Source organism: Sander lucioperca, chromosome 21 (assembly GCF_008315115.2).
Source record: "Sander lucioperca isolate FBNREF2018 chromosome 21, SLUC_FBN_1.2, whole genome shotgun sequence".
Taxonomy (NCBI): domain Eukaryota; kingdom Metazoa; phylum Chordata; class Actinopteri; order Perciformes; family Percidae; genus Sander; species Sander lucioperca.
In genome coordinates this window covers 26,808,855-26,831,087 of record NC_050193.1, presented here as the reverse complement: position 1 = coordinate 26,831,087, position 22,233 = coordinate 26,808,855, and the positions used below count along the sequence as shown (strand labels likewise).

Genomic DNA, 22,233 nt, shown 5'->3' with positions numbered 1-22,233 from the left:
TTTGATTACGATTATCATGTCAGCGATTCGATATCTCGATTCATCACCATGCGTCAAAAACATTTTTCTATTAAAGCCATATAGGATATTTAATTCATAGCTTTTCAAGCTCCAAAACCAAACATTCTGCAGCGCTCTGATACTAAATAAATAGGACACATAAAACTACAGCACTGAACACACGGCACTTCCTGAATGTGCAAAACATACCAGAATATGTAAACAGAAAGGTTGTTATGCATACATTAAATTGTAAACAGAAATAATCGATTATGGCCCGGCCGATTATCGATGCAGCATCGTCCACGTCCATGATTCGATGCATCGATTATTTGATTAATTTCAACACCTCTAATTTATATGGAACTAAGCTTTAGGAGCTTTCCATCTTCAGAGATCGAGTCTTTTTGACTGGCAAGATGGCGGCGAGCGGAGAAACGAGCTACAGTGAGTTGTTAAAACCTTTCTTTTTAGTAAACTCTGTGAACACAAACAATGTTGTCAAAGCTTTCGTTAAGGTGTAGAGTCCCTGGTTATAGTATATCTTGGTCACCGGTGGAGTTAAGGTGTAGAGCTCCTGGTTATAGTATATCTTGGTCACCGGTGGAGTTAAGGTGTAGAGCTCCTGGTGATACTTGGAGCAAAGTCTCATGTTGTGTCGAGTCTTCTTAGTGGTTTAAAAATAGATATTTTGAGGCTAGCATCAAAGTGCTCCTAGCACTCCCATTCAAAAGGCCATTTGACCGAAAAACGAGAATACGGTAAATCTTAAAAGTGGCGTTTCCGTCCTAAATATGCTTTTAAACTAAAGTGTGACTCGGGTACATTCACAAAAAGACCCTAGGTTGCATTTTGGTGAGAGTTGCGCATTAATATAGAAATAACGTGTAGATTTCCTATCGACCGGTCAATAGTAAAAGAAAAGGATAAAAAAGAAAAACAGCCCTGATGTTTAGTTTTCCTCTTGTTGTGATGGAGTATTTAGGATTGTGTGTGCGTTGCAGGTTATTGCTGTGCAACCTGGTGCGGGTGAAGGTGGGCTGCTTACAGCAGGAGAACCTGGGAACGCTGGCTCGGGAAGAAAAACTCAAAACCTTCCTGGAGACGGAAGTCAAGCCTCTGTGGCCCAAAGGCTGGATGCAGACCAGGTGTGTGTCTTACTAACAGTGTCGGGTTACACTTTACATGAAGGTCGATTCCCACTGCGATACATCAACCAATGTGTCCCTGAGCAAGGAACTTAACCCCTAGTTGCTCCAGAGACGTGTTACCTCTGACATATATAGCAATTGTAAGTCGCTTTGGATAAAAGCATCAGCTAAATGACATGTAATGTAAGCTCAAACAAATCAAGATTTTGACAATTCTGTTGCTAAAGTTCCTGACTTTGCGCTGCCCCCAAACGACCAAATATGGTTTCCCGTTGAATTTGAAAGCTGATTCACATACTACAGCTCCTCACCTTTCTAAGGATGCCCAACATGTCCATATCTACTGGGGAATTATGGAGAAAAGCCAGCTCAGTGTAGATACCTTCAAGTAAAGTGTTACCCAGTGTTGTAATGTAACAAAGTACAAATACTTCGCTACTGTACTTATGTAGAATTTGCATGTATCTGTACTTTACTTCGTTATTTATATTTCCGGAAACCTTTACTTTTACTCCACTACGTTCCCCTCTATAAGCATCTTAGGGCGTTTTCACACCGACAGCCTTTAGTTCGGTTGAATCGAACTAGAGTTTGTTTGCCCCGCTGGTGCAGTTCGTTTGGGCAGGTGAGAACGTGGCAATCAAACTCTGGTGCGCATCAAAAGCGGACCAAACAAGCGTACCGAGACCTGCTTGTAGAGGGGGTCTCGGTACGCTTTCAATCCAACTCTGGAGCGGTTCGTATGTGGCGAGAACGTGATCTGTACTCGAACCGCACCAACTATACGTACTCCGCAAGTCTGAGTTAATATCACCTGTAGTCAGGTGTGTTCAGCAGTCTGAGCTGATGTCTCCTGTAGTCAGGTGTGTTCAGCAGTCTGAGCTGATGTCTCCTGTAGTCAGGTGTGTTCAGCAGTCTGAGCTGATGTCTCCTGTAGTCAGGTGTGTTCAGCAGTCTGAGCTGATGTCTCCTGTAGTCAGGTGTGTTCAGCAGTCTGAGCTGATGTCTCCTGTAGTCAGGTGTGTTCAGCAGTCTGAGCTAGTGTCTCCTGTAGTCAGGTGCGATGCAGCAGAGCAGCTAACTGTAGCAGCTTGCAGTGTTTCTATCACAGAAATAGACTGCAGTCAAGCTTCCCGTCAGTCACTCGTATCTCCGTGGTCAAACCAGCTTCTGCTAAAGTTGGAGACAGACGCCGGCGGAGCAGAGAGAAGTCTCGGTGACCAGAGCAGACGTAGTCACGTCTCTTGCGAAACAATGTCTGATCATTTTAATGAAATGAGCTGGTTTGACCACTAGACCAGAACACAGGACCTTCTTCTTGTATTTACTTTCTTGCTCCCGCCCCCAGACATATCCGACCAATAAGAGGGCTGGACGTTCTTGTCTGATTTGTAATGACGCATTTTGGTACGCTTGGATTTTTCCAGGTGTGAAACCAAACCAAACCGACCGAGGGCAAATCGCTCCAAGTTTACTAACTCACCAACTGATTCAGACCAAAGCAAACCAACTACAGGTGTGAAAACGCCCTTAGTGTCTCGTTACTACAAAATGAAATCAGAAGACATTTGTTACACTGGGAAAAAAGCAGGTTTGGAGACTCATTGCTCCTAGATTGCCGAGATAATGCTCGCTCCATCCCAGTTGGTGACCTGATGCCTGTTTGTTGCCAAGCGGCAAAAAAAAGTGGTGAACAGGGTGGTGATGAAGATAACGTTACACACCTTGGGCCATAAAGTTCATACTTCTAATACTTAAGTACATTTAATATCAGAGAATTACTTTTGATACTTAAGTACAGTAAATTGGGGGAATTACTAGAATTGTTGGGACTTTACTTTATAAATTATAGTGTGGTCTAGACCTACTCTATCTGTAAAGTAACTCCTTATGATTTGATACTATAAATAAAATTGAATTAAATATCAGATTCTTTAAAGGAACACGCCACCGTTTTTTGAAGAAAAAAAAAAAAAAGCAGTCTTGTACTCTTGTATTTGCTCTTACTTACCAGCTGAGTAGTTAATTCCCTGTGCATCAGTCTTTCTTGTATTGATCTAAGGGTTTTCCCTACCATTGTAATGCTGAGGTGCAGCACAAAACTAACTACATGATACTACTGAGATCTAATGATTGGAGTTGGTCCCCAGTGGACGTCTTAGCAAGTTTTGTCTGTAAGCTTCCTGAGTGTTATTTATTTATAATCTGCTCTTGCTTTTCAGACACAGATGTGGGCCCTATTTTAACGATCTAAGCGCACGGCGTGAAGTGTTATAGACTGTCTATTCTTGTATATTGTGTTGTCACCATATCACTTTCACATATCCTTCAACTTACTTAACCTCACTTTGCGCCGGCTTTGTAATGCTTACTTAACCTGCACTTTATGTAGCCTTTTGTATTCTGTATTCCTGTATTGTACTAAATGTGTAACTGTGTGTTATCTTGCACGCTTATGCTTATCTTGGCCAGGTCGCCGTTGCAAATGAGAACCTGTTCTCAACGGCTTACCTGGTTAAATAAAAAATTTAATTAAATTTAAAAAAAGCACCTGGTGCAGGTGTGTTTAGGGCGTGTACGAATCCACTTTTGCTAGTTTGACGGAGGAAAAAAGTGTCCGTGTGCCGGGTGCATGGTCCTAAAGGGTTGTACTTAGTGTCTTCATTAATCAGAGGTGTGTTTTGGGCGTAACATGCAATCAACCAATCAGAGATCATCTCCCATTCCCTTTAAAAGCCAGGCGCGTTTGGACCTTGGAGCATTGCTGTTATGATGGAGGATTTGCACCATAACATTTTAATTTGTAATCTTCTGCGTGTGTGTGTGCTGCTGTGTGTCTCTGTGTGTGTAACAAGCATAGTGTGCGCCCGCTGTGCACGAGCCTAGGAGCATTTTACTAATGCTCTGTTAAAATAACAATGAAATGCTGCGTTATTGACTTTAGACCAGGTTTTTGTTGGTCAATGGTGCCATCAATTCCCGCTGCCTCAAGATAGCAATACGCCCAGAATGCACCTGAACACACCTCCCGTTAAGACCAGCACGCCCAGAATGCACCTGAACACACCTCCCTGTAAGACCAGCACGCCCAGAATGCACCTGAACACACCTCCCTGTAACACCAGCATGGGCCACAGATGGGTGCAGGTGCATTTGCTATTTAAACGACGTGGGCGCTGGACGGGAAACTGACAACTGCGTCGGTCTTAAACTAGCAAAGACACTTGGGTCGGGCTTTGAGCTGTGCCGGCTGCCCATGGTAATAATAATGGTCCCAAATTATGTCAAATTGCACATTGACGTGTTTATTTCCGTTCACAGGATGCTGTATAAAGAGAGCGATATAGCTCATGGTCACTACACAGGCTACAGGTGAGTCATGTGTCTTTTTATTAACCGATATCTTCAGAACTAACTCTTGCTGAACTTGTTCTCACTCACTCTGTTTTTTCCTCCAGAGCAAATAAAAGGATGGTCTCTACTCCCAAGGCCAAGCCAAAGGTTAGCATTGACCTCTATATCAACCTAAAATGTTTTTTGATAAAGATATAGCTGTATTGTTATTATCGTATCGCCGACACTCATCTGACGTCAATCTTGACTTTCACAAACTTAAAAGCTGCCATCAAACTGCACATTAAAGGACAGGTTCACCTTTTCTCCAAGTCTGTCTTTAAAGAAGACTCACATGCCCATATGAACATTGGTTCTCTGTAATCATTCCTCCTGTCCTTACTGGCCATGACATAGACCCCTCCCTGACACAATTTCAGTGTGAACGATGAGGACGAAACCCACAGTCAAAGTCGAGTCACTTCCTCCTCCACAGCTCAGCAAAGAAACAAAAAGAGGGCATTTTGTAGCAGCATTAGCTCAGTAAAGGAATTGACTTGACTTTTTATTTTTAGTTTTATAGCATAAACGTGTCACATATTTTATTCATTTTATGTTATTATTGTACAAACACTTAAATCCAGGTAACATTACTTGGTAAATAATTATTTTCTTGGGCTTTAAAGGACAAATCCGGCGCAAAATGACCCTAGGGGTTAATGACATGATTACAGAGTCGACCGTTCTCTGGGATATGTTCTCATGCTAATCTAATGCGTCTATTGAGCTATGTTACTGGTTACTGGTGACACGGCGTTCGTCGTTCAACTGGTCGTGACTGCTTTCTCAAGATGGCACCAGCCTGTATACATGAATGGTACTAAAGGCTAAAACTGGTCACATTGGATTAGCATGAAAACATATCCCAGAGAACGGTCGACTCAGTAATCATGTGTTATTAACCCCTAGGTACATTTTGCGCTGGAATTGTCCTTTAAATCCACTTTGATTCTCCATGATATGGCCGTGAGAGTACCGTGGATTACACTTAACTAACAAGTCTGAATGAAATGTTATTAGATAGACTAAAACATGTGAATCTGTCCTTTTTAAAATGACATGGAAATGTTAAATGCATTCTGTTTACAGTTTGTGTAAATGTTGTTTTTCTGTTCTTCAGGAGGCCGTGTGGGTTCAGCGGTCCGTACCCTTAGCGGGTGCCACTCCCTCCCCTGGTGCCCAGGTTGCCAAGCGACCGCCTCAGTCGCCGTCTGAGCCCATCTGTCTGGATTCCCTCGACGAGGATCTAACCCCTTCCTCCCTGGACTCCATCTCCAAGGCCCTCGCCATCCTCGGCAACGCAGCCAAGGGCCTGGCGCACGGAGACAGCCCCCCATCCCCGGACGGACCCAAGGCCGCCTCCAAGCCGTCTTCGCTCCACGCCTCACCGCTCATCCAGCAACAAAAAAACAGCTCCAATCCCAGCTCCAACGCACCTCACTACAGCTCTACCTCTTCGTCCCCCTCCACCCCTCTGTCCCGGCCTCTCTGCGTCACGTCCGCTCCTCTGCCCTCGGTCAGGGTGGATGGGATGGGCGCCGTTAAGGGCGCCGTGCAGGCGCACAGACACTCAGTGTTGAACACTCAGAGAACTCTGGCTGTGGGCGTGGCTAAAGCCAACATGCCGGCCTCGGCGTCGCCGCCTAAACCGCGTCCACCACCCACTGCGTCTCCACTCGTGGCCCCAGGGTCAAAGACGGGGGGCTCCGCGCCCGCGTCTAGCCTTCTCAAAGGCAGCAATAACAAATCCAACGGTGGCGACACGCTCATCATCACATCGTCGCCTCAGTCTCGGCCGCACACCCTCATTTCCCCCCCACACATGAGCCCCAAAACCTTCCAGACGCCACGCCTGCCCCACACCCCACAGAGTAAATCCTCGCCCTCCCCCCTCTCTCAGACTCTCTCTGGAGTTCAGCCCCAGCCGCAGTCTAACTTCATCACCCCCATGCACGCCACGCTCACCAAGTCCACCCACAGCAGCATCCCACCGATCGTCAAACTCACCTCCCGGCCCCTCAACCCCGCTGTGATCACCACCACCGCGGCCTCCCCCTTCAACCCCCAAAGCCCCCGGTCTCAGGCAACCCCCCTCCTACACCAGTACTCTCCCAAAAGCCCAGCAGGCTTCCGCCTGCCGTTCTCAGGTGCCCAAGGAGGAGCGACCAAGCCGGGGCAAGGCAGCTACACTCTGTCAGGCAGCCAGAAGACCCCCAACAGCAACAGTACCACCAACGCTAGCCTTATTAACACCATATCCATAAGCAAGCATTCAGGATCCAGTGCCTCCCCCACGATATCCTCTGCCAACGCAGGCCAGCGTCAGAGGACGGGGGGCGGGACACCTCAGGGGGCCAAGCCAGTTGCGTCTGTCCTATCGTCATCTGTCTCGTCTCAGTTGCCACAGGTTTGTACTGCCGTTATGTTTATTAAACCTCATTTTACCAGTGTATCTCCGTGTGTACTTCGTCCACAGCAATCCCAATCAGTCCCAATCAGTCCCACCAATCAGTCCCAAAACCTCCCAGTTAGAGAGGAAATGACCTCAACATATTCTTTCTAAATCTCTACAATTACTCCCTGAAAGAACCGAGCCGGTCTGACTTGTTGCACCATCCAAATTTTCTTCAAAACTTGACATTTTTAGCGTGTAGCTCGCTAGCTCAAAGTTATTTGTTGTTTCCCGAAGAGAAGGGATTTTGGTAACTGCAACACACAGAGAGAGGACATCGGTGTGTCTTTATCCTTTATACTTGGGTTGATCCAAACTACTTTTTTGCCCTAATCCACGTGTCAAACTCAAGGCCCGCGGGCCAAATCCGGCCCCTTGCAGATTTAGATCCGGCCCGTATATCAGTTTGGGTTCACGATACATTTTGGCCCGCCTAGTTGTGCGCCAAACCAAAAACACAGGAAAGGGTTTTTTAAACTGCAGTTACCTGACATTTAAAGCAAAATATGGCAGATTTGATGACCTGTAAGCCACAAATATGGGAAAGAGTTGGAAATACTGATCAAACTGTCTCAGAACAAAGCATGGTAGAGGTGTTTGCTTAGAAACTACAGCTGCAAAGATGAATCCATTAGGCGTCAACTATTCAATTAATCGCCAACTATTTTGATAATCTAACATTTTGAGTCATTTTTTTTATGAAAAAAATAGTAAAACTTCTCTGATTCCAGCTTGTTAAATATGAATATGTTCTAGTTTCTTCTCTCCTCTGTGACAGTAAACTGAATATCTTAGAGTTGTGGACAGAACAAGACATTTGAGGACATTGGGCTTTTTGGGAAACACTGATCCACATTATTTTGACATTTTACAGAGCTACAACTTATCCATTAATCAAGAAAATGATCGACAGACTAATCAACAATACATGACCAGTCAAATCATAAAGTCATAGTATAATTTGTCGAAAAATCATAAAAAGTCATAGTATGTTGAAAAAAAATTATAAAAAAGTCATAGTATAGTATGTCGAAAAATCTTTAAAAATGTCATAGTACAGTATGTTGAAAAAAATCATAAAGATAGTATTTGTCGAAAAAATCATAAAAAAGTCATAGTATAGTATGTCGAAAAATCTTAAAATGTCATAGTACAGTATGTTGAAAAAGTCATAGTATGACATTGGGCTTTTTGGGAAACACTGATCCACATTATTTTGACATTTTACAGAGCTACAACTTATCCATTAATCAAGAAAATGATCGACAGACTAATCAACAATACATGACCAGTCAAATCATAAAGTCATAGTATAATTTGTCGAAAAAATCATAAAAAGTCATAGTATAGTATGTTGAAAAAATCATAAAAAAAGTCATAGTATAGTATGTTGAAAAAATCATAAAAAAAAGTCATAGTATAGTATGTTGAAAAATCCTAAAAAAGTCAGTATGTTGAAAAAAATCCTAAAAAAGTCATAGTATGTCGAAAAATCATAAAAAGTCACAGTATAGTATGTCGAAAAATCATAAAGTCACAGTATAGTATGTCGAAAAATTAGTATGTTGAAAAAATCATAAAAAAGTCATAGTATGTCGAAAAATCATAAAAAGTCACAGTATAGTATGTCGAAAAATCATAAAAAGTCACAGTATAGTATGTTGAAAAATCATAAAAAGTCACAGTATAGTATGTCGAAAAATCATAAAAGTCACAGTATAGTATGTCGAAAAATTAGTATGTTGAAAAAAATCCTAAAAAAGTCATAGTATGTCGAAAAATCATAAAAAGTCACAGTATAGTATGTCGAAAAATCATAAAAAGTCACAGTATAGTATGTCGAAAAATCATAAAAAGTCACAGTATAGTATGTCGAAAAATCATAAAAGTCACAGTATAGTATGTCGAAAAATCATAAAAAGTCACAGTATAGTATGTCGAAAAATCATAAAGTCACAGTATAGTATGTCGAAAAATTAGTATGTTGAAAAAATCATAAAAAAGTCATAGTAGAGTATGTTGAAAAAAATAAAGTCATAGTATAATTTGTTGAAAAAATCATAAACAAAAGTCATAGTATAGTATGTCAAACTCAATCAACAGTGAACATAGTTAACGTGTTCTGTCTGATTTTGGGTGTGGGTCTGCTCAGGTCTCCACGGCGGGTGGCGGCAGCCTGCTGGGCTCAGCCTCGCCCCTCCCCCTGGGGTTTGGGATGCTGGGGGGCCTGGTGCCCGTGTCCCTGCCCTTCCAGTTCCCCCCGCTGCTAAACCTGCCTCCCCTTGGCACCGCGGGCTCCGGCGCTGCAGCCAGCGGCTCTACAGCCAGTAGCAACGCAGCGTTCTCCACGCTGACGCAGAGTGAGTGATGCACACAGGCCAGAAACACGGATGCTCCCCATACGGCACAGCACATACACTTAAAACTGGTGTCAGGTGCTAAATATAATCTAATATTGTCAGTTTAAGTGACATATTCATATATTTCTTTACACATTAGGCAGGCATTGCCTTGCTGTCGTCTGTTTTTCCTGTATAGGTTTTGTTTTTGTGTTTATATGTTATAAATTCATGTTTTATCCCCATACTGTGTGTCAGATGTAAGCTTGTGATTATTTTTTTTACCTCCAGTTTGACATTATTCCATTTTGTTTGCTTCATTTCCCCAAAATGTATCCTTTCCTTAATGTTTTTTCCGCACTTCTACCAAAACGATGCCAATGCTGCATTTGTTTCTCTCCCCCCCCCCACCTGGCCTCAATCTTCTGTCTTCCTCCCCTCCCTCTGATTGGCTGTCATTACCGCTCCTTCACCTCTGTACCATCCCTGCTCTCTCCCTCCGTCTTCCTTCCGTTCCTCCCTGTTTTGCGTCCCTCTGTTCCTCCCTGTATCTCCCTCCCATGTTTCTCGTGTCCCCTGTCCTGTCTCCTCAGATCTGTATAAGAGTCTCCAGTCAGGGTCTCAGGTTGCTCTGCCTCCTCACTTGCAGCTCGCTTTCTCAGGTAAAATCTGACCCTCCCTCCCTCCCTCCCTCCCTTCCCCCCCTCGCCTTCCTTCCTCTTCTCCTCTCAAGGTGTTTTCTGTCTCGGGTTGTTCCGTTCTCTGCTCGTCCGTTGGTGTCAGCATGCCTTTTTATGTACTCATTTTATTTGTCGTCAAAACGCAGTGATGTTTTTTCCTTTTGATGCTTTTCACTGACATTTCAAACCGTATTATATATTATTCCTGTCCAGATGTCAGTCAAAGCCAGGCAGGAGACGCTAAGAGGAAGCCTCTATGATGCAGCTGCACTCCAACGTCCAATGAAATGACTTCGTGTTCGGACAAATCATGATGGAGAATGTGACTCTGGGCGACAGATGGACCGACCACTCGTAACAGCGGTCTGAAAGGAGGACTGGGTTACACTCACGATACTCGATGTGAACAAAAAGATCAGCTCAAGTTTCATCATGAATACCACAGTTAAATATAACTTTGTTTTTTTTAAAGGATTTGATAACTTTTAAATACTATTCTTCATAAAATTGATATGAAATAATGATGACGAATACAGTTTGTCAATGTTTACAACATAGACCTATATCACTGTGGACAGGGAGAAGGAATGCGTGTGCGTGAAAGTGTGTGAGAAAGTGTGTGTGTGTGAGAGTGTGTGTGTGTGAGAAAGTGTGCCTTTTGTATGTGTCCCTCTCTTGATGCATGGTCAGTGTGTCTATTTGGTGCTGTTTTTATCATAATGTAATTATCACTGATACCTGTAAGAAATGTAAACTGAATAGAATGAGCTTTTTTCTTCTTCAATAAGAGCTGTACACTTTTTCATTGTACTTGAATTAATTTGTTTCTGTACAGAACTCAAACTTTTAATTAAAATCTTTCCCTTCACAATGAAGTCATTTGATGCACGTATTAAAAACCATGTTTCCTCTGAACACGTGAGGCTTAAAGGTATAGTTTGGATCTTTTGAACTGTGGCTGTATGAGCTACTTCTCCTTAGTCTACTGTGTTAGCTACAGCAGGTGGCGGTCGGCACGGCCCCAGTTTGGAGAAGCAGGCGGGAGTACCGACACGGAAACTAAGCAATGTGCTGCTGTCCAGCATACCCCCGTAGAAATCTATATCAGTTTAAGTGTACTGTTGGTCTTCTTCACTCTGTATGTTAGACCTCATCACTCACTGAGACCCATCAGGTCTGAACAGCCAACCTTCTCTCATCTCTCTAAGATATACAGCACACTGGGGTGTCTTTGTGCGTAGACTTCTTCACTTCAGATTCACTGAGATTATTATAGTCATTCATAAAAATGTCAAAAGTGTCATAGTATAGTATGTTGAAAAAAATCATAAAGTCAAAGTATGTCTAAACAGTCAGTGTATTATGTCAAAAAAAGTCATAGTATAGTATGTCGAAAAAATCATTAAAAAAAAATCATTGTATAGTTTGTTGAAAAAATCATAAAAAAGTCATAGTATAGTATGTCGAAAAAAGTATTAAAAAAGTCATAGTATAGTATGTCGAAAAAAGTATTAAAAAAGTCATAGTATAGTATGTCGAAAAAAGTATTAAAAAAGTGATAGTATAGCATGTCGAAAAAAGTATTAAAAAAAAAAGTCATAGTATAGTATGTCGAAAAAAGTATTTAAAAAAAAAGTCATAGTATAGTATGTCGAAAAAAGTATTAAAAAAGTCATAGTATAGTATGTCGAAAAAAGTATTAAAAAAGTCATAGTATAGTATGTCGAAAAAAGTATTAAAAAAAAAAGTCATAGTATAGTATGTCGAAAAAAATATTTAAAAAAAAAAGTCATAGTATAGTATGTCGAAAAAAGTATTAAAAAAGTCATAGTATAGTATGTCGAAAAAAGTATTAAAAAAAAAAAATCATAGTATAGTATGTCGAAAAAAGTATAAAAAAAAAAAATCATAGTATAGTATGTCGAAAAAAGTATTAAAAAAAAAAATCATAGTATAGTATGTCGAAAAAAGTATTAAAAAAATCATAGTATAGTATGTCGAAAAAAGTATTAAAAAAAAATCATAGTATAGTATGTCGAAAAAAGTATTAAAAAAAAATCATAGTATAGTATGTCGAAAAAGTATTAAAAAATCATAGTATAGTATGTCGAAAAAAGTATTAAAAAAAAAAATCATAGTATAGTATGTCGAAAAAAGTATTAAAAAAATCATAGTATAGTATGTCGAAAAAAGTATTAAAAAAAAAAATCATAGTATAGTATGTCGAAAAAAGTATTAAAAAAAAAAATCATAGTATAGTATGTCGAAAAAAGTATTAAAAAAATCATAGTATAGTATGTCGAAAAAAAGTATTAAAAAAAAATCATAGTATAGTATGTCGAAAAAAGTATTAAAAAAATCATAGTATAGTATGTCGAAAAAAGTATTAAAAAAAAATCATAGTATAGTATGTCGAAAAAAGTATTAAAAAATCATAGTATAGTATGTCGAAAAAAGTATTAAAAAATAAAAAAGTCATAGTATAGTATGTCGAAAAAAGTATTAAAAAAAAAGTCATAGTATAGTATGTCGAAAAAAGTATTAAAAAAAAAAAATCATAGTATAGTATGTCGAAAAAAGTATTAAAAAAAAAAAATCATAGTATAGTATGTCGAAAAAAGTATTAAAAAAATCATAGTATAGTATGTCGAAAAAAGTATTAAAAAATAAAAAAGTCATAGTATAGTATGTCGAAAAAAGTATCAAAAAAAAAAGTCATAGTATAGTATGTTGAAAAAATTATAAAAGTCAAAGTATGTCGAAAAAAGTATTAAAAAAGTCATAGTATAGTATGTCGAAAAAAGTATTAAAAAAGTCATAGTATAGTATGTCGAAAAAAGTATCAAAAAAAAAAGTCATAGTATAGTATGTCGAAAAAAGTATTAAAAAAGTCATAGTATAGTATGTCGAAAAAAGTATTAAAAAAGTCATAGTATAGTATGTCGAAAAAAGTATTAAAAAAAAAAAATCATAGTATAGTATGTCGAAAAAAGTATTAAAAAAAAAAATCATAGTATAGTATGTCGAAAAAAGTATTAAAAAAAAAAATCATAGTATAGTATGTCGAAAAAAGTATTAAAAAAATCATAGTATAGTATGTCGAAAAAAGTATTAAAAAAAAAAATCATAGTATAGTATGTCGAAAAAAGTATTAAAAAAAAAAATCATAGTATAGTATGTCGAAAAAAGTATTAAAAAAATCATAGTATAGTATGTCGAAAAAAGTATTAAAAAAAAAAATCATAGTATAGTATGTCGAAAAAAGTATTAAAAAAAAAAATCATAGTATAGTATGTCGAAAAAAGTATTAAAAAAATCATAGTATAGTATGTCGAAAAAAGTATTAAAAAAAAAAATCATAGTATAGTATGTCGAAAAAAGTATTAAAAAAATCATAGTATAGTATGTCGAAAAAAGTATTAAAAAATAAAAAAGTCATAGTATAGTATGTCGAAAAAAGTATTAAAAAAAAAGTCATAGTATAGTATGTCGAAAAAAGTATTAAAAAAAAAAAATCATAGTATAGTATGTCGAAAAAAGTATTAAAAAAAAAAAATCATAGTATAGTATGTCGAAAAAAGTATTAAAAAAATCATAGTATAGTATGTCGAAAAAAGTATTAAAAAATAAAAAAGTCATAGTATAGTATGTCGAAAAAAGTATCAAAAAAAAAAGTCATAGTATAGTATGTTGAAAAAATTATAAAAGTCAAAGTATGTCGAAAAAAGTATTAAAAAAGTCATAGTATAGTATGTCGAAAAAAGTATTAAAAAAGTCATAGTATAGCATGTCGAAAAAAGTATTAAAATCATAGTATAGTATGTCGAAAAAAGTATTAAAAAAAAAAAATCATAGTATAGTATGTCGAAAAAAGTATAAAAAAAAAAAATCATAGTATAGTATGTCGAAAAAAGTATTAAAAAAAAAAAATCATAGTATAGTATGTCGAAAAAAGTATTAAAAATAAAAAAGTCATAGTATAGTATGTCGAAAAAAGTATTAAAAAATAAAATCATAGTATAGTATGTCGAAAAAAGTATTAAAAAATAAAAAAATCATAGTATAGTATGTCGAAAAAAAGTATTAAAAAATAAAAAAGTCATAGTATAGTATGTCGAAAAAAGTATTAAAAAAAAAATCATAGTATAGTATGTCGAAAAAAGTAAAAAAAAAAGTCATAGTTTAGTATGTCGAAAAAAATCATAAAAAGTCATAGTATAGTATGTCGAAAAAAGTATTAAAAAAGTCATAGTATAGTATGTCGAAAAAAGTATTAAAAAAGTCATAGTATAGCATGTCGAAAAAAGTATTAAAAAAGTCATAGTATAGCATGTCGAAAAAAGTATTAAAGTCATAGTATAGTATGTCGAAAAAAGTATTAAAAAAAAAAAGTCATAGTATAGTATGTCGAAAAAAGTATTAAAAAAATCATAGTATAGTATGTCGAAAAAGTATTAAAAAATAAAAAAGTCATAGTATAGTATGTCGAAAAAAGTATTAAAAAAAAAAAATCATAGTATAGTATGTCGAAAAAAGTATAAAAAAAAAAAATCATAGTATAGTATGTCGAAAAAAGTTTAAAAAAAAAAAGTCATAGTATAGTATGTCGAAAAAAGTTTAAAAAAAAAAAGTCATAGTATGGTATGTCGAAAAAAGTATTAAAAAAAAAATCATAGTATAGTATGTCGAAAAAAGTAAAATAAAAAAGTCATAGTATAGTATGTCGAAAAAAGTATTAAAAAAAAAAAATCATAGTATAGTATGTCGAAAAAAGTATAAAAAAAAATCATAGTATAGTATGTCGAAAAAAGTATAAAAAAAAATCATAGTATAGTATGTCGAAAAAAGTATAAAAAAAAATCATAGTATAGTATGTCGAAAAAAGTATAAAAAAAAATCATAGTATAGTATGTCGAAAAAAGTATAAAAAAAAATCATAGTATAGTATGTCGAAAAATTATAAAAGTCAAGTATGTCGAAAAAAATCATAAAAAATCATAGAATAGTATGTCGAAAAAATCATAAAAAGTCATAGTATGTCGAAAAAAGTATGTCGAAAAAAGTATTAAAAAGTCAGTGTATAGTATGTTGAAAAAAGTAAAAAAAAAGTCATAGTATAGTATGTTGAAAAAATGATAAAAAGTCAAAGTATGTCGAAAAAAATCATAAAAAATCATAGTATAGTATGTCGAAAAAAGTAAAAAAAGTCACAAAGTAATAGTATAGTGTCGGGGTCTTCTGTTTTTTTCTTTTTTTCTAAGGACCTTTTAACTGAGAGAGATGGATCAGGGACCCCCTACTACATATATATATACTACGTCTATGTACTACATATATACTACATATATTGGGGCCCAGTGGTTAGCACTGTGGCCTCACAGCAAGAAGGTTCTGGGTTTGAATCCAGGTTGTTCCGGGCCTTTCTGTGTGGAGTTTGTATGTTCTCCCCGTGTCTGCGTGGGTTTCCCCCACCATCAAAAACCCATGCACTAGGTCCTCCAGTCAGTGCCCTTGAGCAAGGCACTGGCTCAGATCTGGAGTTGGTCCCCGGGCGCTGTGATTGGCTGCCCACTGCTCCCTTGAGGGATGGGTTAAAAGCAGAGAATGAATTTGGCTACATGTATGTGTACGTGACAATAGAATACCTTCATACATAACGTTTAAGTATAGCATACTAAGCTAATCAAATATGCCAGTAAGCCTATCAATGCTTTTTTTCACAAACAGGCTAATAATTTGTAAAGACTTTCAAATATTTATATATATATATATTGATAATAATTTGGTGTCATAGTATAGTATGTCGAAAAAAGTATTAAAAAAATCATAGTATAGCATGTCGAAAAAAGTATTAAAATCATAGTATAGTATGTCGAAAAAAGTATTAAAAAAAAAAAATCATAGTATAGTATGTCGAAAAAAGTATAAAAAAAAAAAATCATAGTATAGTATGTCGAAAAAAGTATTAAAAAAAAAAAATCATAGTATAGTATGTCGAAAAAAGTATTAAAAATAAAAAAGTCATAGTATAGTATGTCGAAAAAAGTATTAAAAAATAAAATCATAGTATAGTATGTCGAAAAAAGTATTAAAAAATAAAAAAATCATAGTATAGTATGTCGAAAAAAAGTATTAAAAAATAAAAAAGTCATAGTATAGTATGTCGAAAAAAGTATTAAAAAAAAAAATCATAGTATAGTATGTCGAAAAAAGTAAAAAAAAAAGTCATAGTTTAGTATGTCGAAAAAAATCATAAAAAGTCATAGTATAGTATGTCGAAAAAAGTATTAAAAAAGTCATAGTATAGTATGTCGAAAAAAGTATTAAAAAAGTCATAGTATAGCATGTCGAAAAAAGTATTAAAAAAAAAAAGTCATAGTATAGTATGTCGAAAAAAGTATTAAAAAAATCATAGTATAGTATGTCGAAAAAGTATTAAAAAATAAAAAAGTCATAGTATAGTATGTCGAAAAAAGTATTAAAAAAAAAAAATCATAGTATAGTATGTCGAAAAAAGTATAAAAAAAAAAAATAGTATAGTATGTCGAAAAAAGTTTAAAAAAAAAAAGTCATAGTATAGTATGTCGAAAAAAGTATTAAAAAAGTCATAGTATAGCATGTCGAAAAAAGTATTAAAAAAGTCATAGTATAGTATGTCGAAAAAAGTATTAAAAAAAAAAAGTCATAGTATAGTATGTCGAAAAAAGTATTAAAAAAATCATAGTATAGTATGTCGAAAAAGTATTAAAAAAAAAAAAGTCATAGTATAGTATGTCGAAAAAAGTATTAAAAAAAAAAAATCATAGTATAGTATGTCGAAAAAAGTATAAAAAAAAAAAATCATAGTATAGTATGTCGAAAAAAGTTTAAAAAAAAAAAGTCATAGTATAGTATGTCGAAAAAAGTTTAAAAAAAAAAAGTCATAGTATGGTATGTCGAAAAAAGTATTAAAAAAAAAATCATAGTATAGTATGTCGAAAAAAGTAAAATAAAAAAGTCATAGTATAGTATGTCGAAAAAAGTATTAAAAAAAAAAAATCATAGTATAGTATGTCGAAAAAAGTATAAAAAAAAAAAATCATAGTATAGTATGTCGAAAAAAGTATAAAAAAAAAAAATCATAGTATAGTATGTCGAAAAAATTATAAAAGTCAAAGTATGTCGAAAAAAATCATAAAAAATCATAGAATAGTATGTCGAAAAAAATCATAAAAAGTCATAGTATGTCGAAAAAAGTATGTCGAAAAAAGTATTAAAAAAGTCAGTGTATAGTATGTTGAAAAAAGTAAAAAAAAAAGTCATAGTATCGTATGTTGAAAAAATGATAAAAAAGTCAAAGTATGTCGAAAAAAATCATAAAAAATCATAGTATAGTATGTCGAAAAAAGTAAAAAAAGTCACAAAGTAATAGTATAGTGTCGGGGTCTTCTGTTTTTTTCTTTTTTTCTAAGGACCTTTTAACTGAGAGAGATGGATCAGGGACCCCCTACTACATATATATATACTACGTCTATGTACTACATATATACTACATATATTGGGGCCCAGTGGTTAGCACTGTGGCCTCACAGCAAGAAGGTTCTGGGTTTGAATCCAGGTTGTTCCGGGCCTTTCTGTGTGGAGTTTGTATGTTCTCCCCGTGTCTGCGTGGGTTTCCCCCACCATCAAAAACCCATGCACTAGTCCTCCAGTCAGTGCCCTTGAGCAAGGCACTGGCTCAGATCTGGAGTTGGTCCCCGGGCGCTGTGATTGGCTGCCCACTGCTCCCTTGAGGGATGGGTTAAAAGCAGAGAATGAATTTGGCTACATGTATGTGTACGTGACAATAGAATACCTTCATACATAACGTTTAAGTATAGCATACTAAGCTAATCAAATATGCCAGTAAGCCTATCAATGCTTTTTTTCACAAACAGGCTAATAATTTGTAAAGACTTTCAAATATTTATATATATATATATTGATAATAATTTGGTGTCATAGTATAGTATGTCGAAAAAAGTATTAAAAAAATCATAGTATAGCATGTCGAAAAAAGTATTAAAATCATAGTATAGTATGTCGAAAAAAGTATTAAAAAAAAAAAATCATAGTATAGTATGTCGAAAAAAGTATAAAAAAAAAAAATCATAGTATAGTATGTCGAAAAAAGTATTATCATAGTATAGTATGTCGAAAAAAGTATTAAAATAAAAAAGTCATAGTATAGTATGTCGAAAAAAGTATTAAAAAATAAAATCATAGTATAGTATGTCGAAAAAAGTATTAAAAAATAAAAAAATCATAGTATAGTATGTCGAAAAAAAGTATTAAAAAATAAAAAAGTCATAGTATAGTATGTCGAAAAAAGTATTAAAAAAAAAATCATAGTATAGTATGTCGAAAAAAGTAAAAAAAAAAGTCATAGTTTAGTATGTCGAAAAAAATCATAAAAAGTCATAGTATAGTATGTCGAAAAAAGTATTAAAAAAGTCATAGTATAGTATGTCGAAAAAAGTATTAAAAAAGTCATAGTATAGCATGTCGAAAAAAGTATTAAAAAAAAAAAGTCATAGTATAGTATGTCGAAAAAAGTATTAAAAAAATCATAGTATAGTATGTCGAAAAAGTATTAAAAAATAAAAAAGTCATAGTATAGTATGTCGAAAAAAGTATTAAAAAAAAAAAATCATAGTATAGTATGTCGAAAAAAGTATAAATAGTATAGTATGTCGAAAAAAGTTTAAAAAAAAAAAGTCATAGTATAGTATGTCGAAAAAAGTATTAAAAAAGTCATAGTATAGCATGTCGAAAAAAGTATTAAAAAAGTCATAGTATAGTATGTCGAAAAAAGTATTAAAAAAAAAAAGTCATAGTATAGTATGTCGAAAAAAGTATTAAAAAAATCATAGTATAGTATGTCGAAAAAGTATTAAAAAATAAAAAAGTCATAGTATAGTATGTCGAAAAAAGTATTATCATAGTATAGTATGTCGAAAAAAGTATAAAAAAAAATCATAGTATAGTATGTCGAAAAAAGTTTAAAAAAAAAAAGTCATAGTATAGTATGTCGAAAAAAGTTTAAAAAAAAAAAGTCATAGTATGGTATGTCGAAAAAAGTATTAAAAAAAAAATCATAGTATAGTATGTCGAAAAAAGTAAAATAAAAAAGTCATAGTATAGTATGTCGAAAAAAGTATTAAAAAAAAAAAATCATAGTATAGTATGTCGAAAAAAGTATAAAAAAAAAAAATCATAGTATAGTATGTCGAAAAAAGTATAAAAAAAAAAAATCATAGTATAGTATGTCGAAAAAAGTATAAAAAAAAAAAATCATAGTATAGTATGTCGAAAAAAGTATAAAAGTCAAAGTATGTCGAAAAAAATCATAAAAAATCATAGAATAGTATGTCGAAAAAATCATAAAAAGTCATAGTATGTCGAAAAAGTATGTCGAAAAAAGTATTAAAAAAGTCAGTGTATAGTATGTTGAAAAAAGTAAAAAAAAAAGTCATAGTATCGTATGTTGAAAAAATGATAAAAAAGTCAAAGTATGTCGAAAAAAATCATAAAAAATCATAGTATAGTATGTCGAAAAAAGTAAAAAAAGTCACAAAGTAATAGTATAGTGTCGGGGTCTTCTGTTTTTTTCTTTTTTTCTAAGGACCTTTTAACTGAGAGAGATGGATCAGGGACCCCCTACTACATATATATATACTACGTCTATGTACTACATATATACTACATATATTGGGGCCCAGTGGTTAGCACTGTGGCCTCACAGCAAGAAGGTTCTGGGTTTGAATCCAGGTTGTTCCGGGCCTTTCTGTGTGGAGTTTGTATGTTCTCCCCGTGTCTGCGTGGGTTTCCCCCACCATCAAAAACCCATGCACTAGGTCCTCCAGTCAGTGCCCTTGAGCAAGGCACTGGCTCAGATCTGGAGTTGGTCCCCGGGCGCTGTGATTGGCTGCCCACTGCTCCCTTGAGGGATGGGTTAAAAGCAGAGAATGAATTTGGCTACATGTATGTGTACGTGACAATAGAATACCTTCATACATAACGTTTAAGTATAGCATACTAAGCTAATCAAATATGCCAGTAAGCCTATCAATGCTTTTTTTCACAAACAGGCTAATAATTTGTAAAGACTTTCAAATATTTATATATATATATATTGATAATAATTTGGTGTCCCCCCTGCAGTAACTCTGAGGACTCTCTTGGGGTCCCAGACCCCCTGTTGAAGATCTCTGGTAGGTATAGTGTGTTGAAAACGTCATAAAAAAGTCATAGCATACCTGTCATAATAATACCTGAGCTATTTAAATTAGCTGGATACATGGTTAGGTGTAATCTGCCCTTCCCAGTGATGGTCCAGACTGCACCATAACCCAACCTAACTGATGTAGAGCAGCAGCTCCCGTGTCTGAGAGGTGAAATTTATGTTTTTATCAAAGGAGTCTGGTGGCGTTGAAGAGAGCTGAGATAACGGCTTCAGTTCCCCGTCGTAAAGGGCTGTCTGACAGCACGGTGAAGCGCTGGAAATATAAATAAAGCATACACTTAAACTGATATCATTTCTTTAGGTGTCTAAAATAAGTTCAGCAGCAGTACATTGCTTAGTTTCCGTGTTGGTACAAACTGGGGGCGTGCCGACCGGCATCTACTGTCAGTAACCACCGACTATGGAGACGCAGCGTACACAAGCACCCTTCAAAACATCCAAACTATCCCACTTTACATTCACGCTGCAGGTCTTAACCCTTGTGTTGTCTTCCCGTCAACCTTGAAAAAAACATTTTTTTCTGACATTTTTGACGCCTTTTTTTTTTTCTTCACAATTTGTTTTTGCGTTTTCCAACGTTTTAAATTTTTCTTCTACACATTTTCAGCGCTTATTTCTACGTCCCATATTTTCTGATATAAAACAAAAATTTAAAAACGGGTCAATGTGACCCGAGAGCAACACAAGTCTTAATTCTTAATTTGGATTTTTTGCTCAGATCTGATTTTTTGTTAGGCTGTTCACATGACCTTTTAAAATGTGGCCTCTATCAGATTCCAGTGTGAACTGACCCACATGATCAACAGACCAATGACAATGACATCAGACGCAGCACACTGTTACACTAAAGTTAGGGAGGTGATGGAGGACGTCAGCATTTTCACTTTTATTTCAAAATGTTTGTGCAATGGCAGCTGTAAGTGTGATCAGGTTGGCTCAGCGGGTAGATCAGGCGCACATATACTGAGAGGTTTATGCCTTGACGCAGAGATCCAGGGTTAGAATCTGACCTGTGATGATTTCCTGCATGTCTTCCCTCTCTCTCTTTCCTTCTCTCACCTAGCTGTCCTGTCAAAATGAAAGGCGGAAAAGCCCAAAATAATAATAAAAAAGGCAGCTGTAACATTAATGAGCAGGTGCTGAGGAGGACACGGTTACGGTATGATCCTTCTAGTTATGATTGAATTGAAGTATCTCCCCATAATGAGGTCTAACAGCTCCCTCTCCCTCCATTGACCTGCTCCATCACTGTTCTCCATGTTGTAGGCCTAGTCAAGTTTAATGTTATCGTCTGTGTCTAGGGCTAACTCCCACCAGTTCATAATTGTGACAAATGTCGATGTAGATTGACGAAAAAGGTGCATTAAATCTGCCTCGGTTGTTCACGCATTGAAGAAAAAGAAAAATCAGACAAATCAGACTCAATGACCAATTACCGGAAATGACGAGCGGGATGAGCGTTACTGGAGTCTCTCAAAATCTGATGAAAATCTTTTAAACTGACCTTTGTTGATCTGAAATGAAGACAGATTCAGCAACTGCACGGCCTATTTCTCTCTTCAAATGTTTTCAGAAACACGTTTCGGTGAACTATTTTAGTCCAATATGAGATCGTATTCTGAACTTGCCGCCATTATGGTCGGTTGTAAAATTCAGGAGCAGCCAGACCCACGGGGCGCGTTCGTCCAATCAGCTGTCGGTTTTCATTTTTTTGGGCGACAATACAGATTAGCGCCGCCTGCTGTTATGGAGACGTATTACGTTTCGCACACGCACAGAACGTACGCTCAAGTCGGCGTCTCTTCAGTGTGTTCTGAGGAACTTTTTGGAGCTCGAGGAGACTGATCAGCCCGACTGACTTTTCTGCCGACGGTCGGCCGTCTGGTTGGTGAGTCAGAGCCTTATGATAGCGACTGTAACAGGAGCTTATAAAACAGAGGCACAACACCACACA

General features: G+C 35.6%; 1 pseudogene; it reads left to right on the top strand.

Moving 5' to 3' along the window:
- Window positions 1-10,890, top strand: part of LOC118494155 — a 25,486-nt pseudogene extending 14,596 nt beyond the window's left edge.
- The last annotated feature ends 11,343 nt before the right edge of the window (window positions 10,891-22,233 follow it).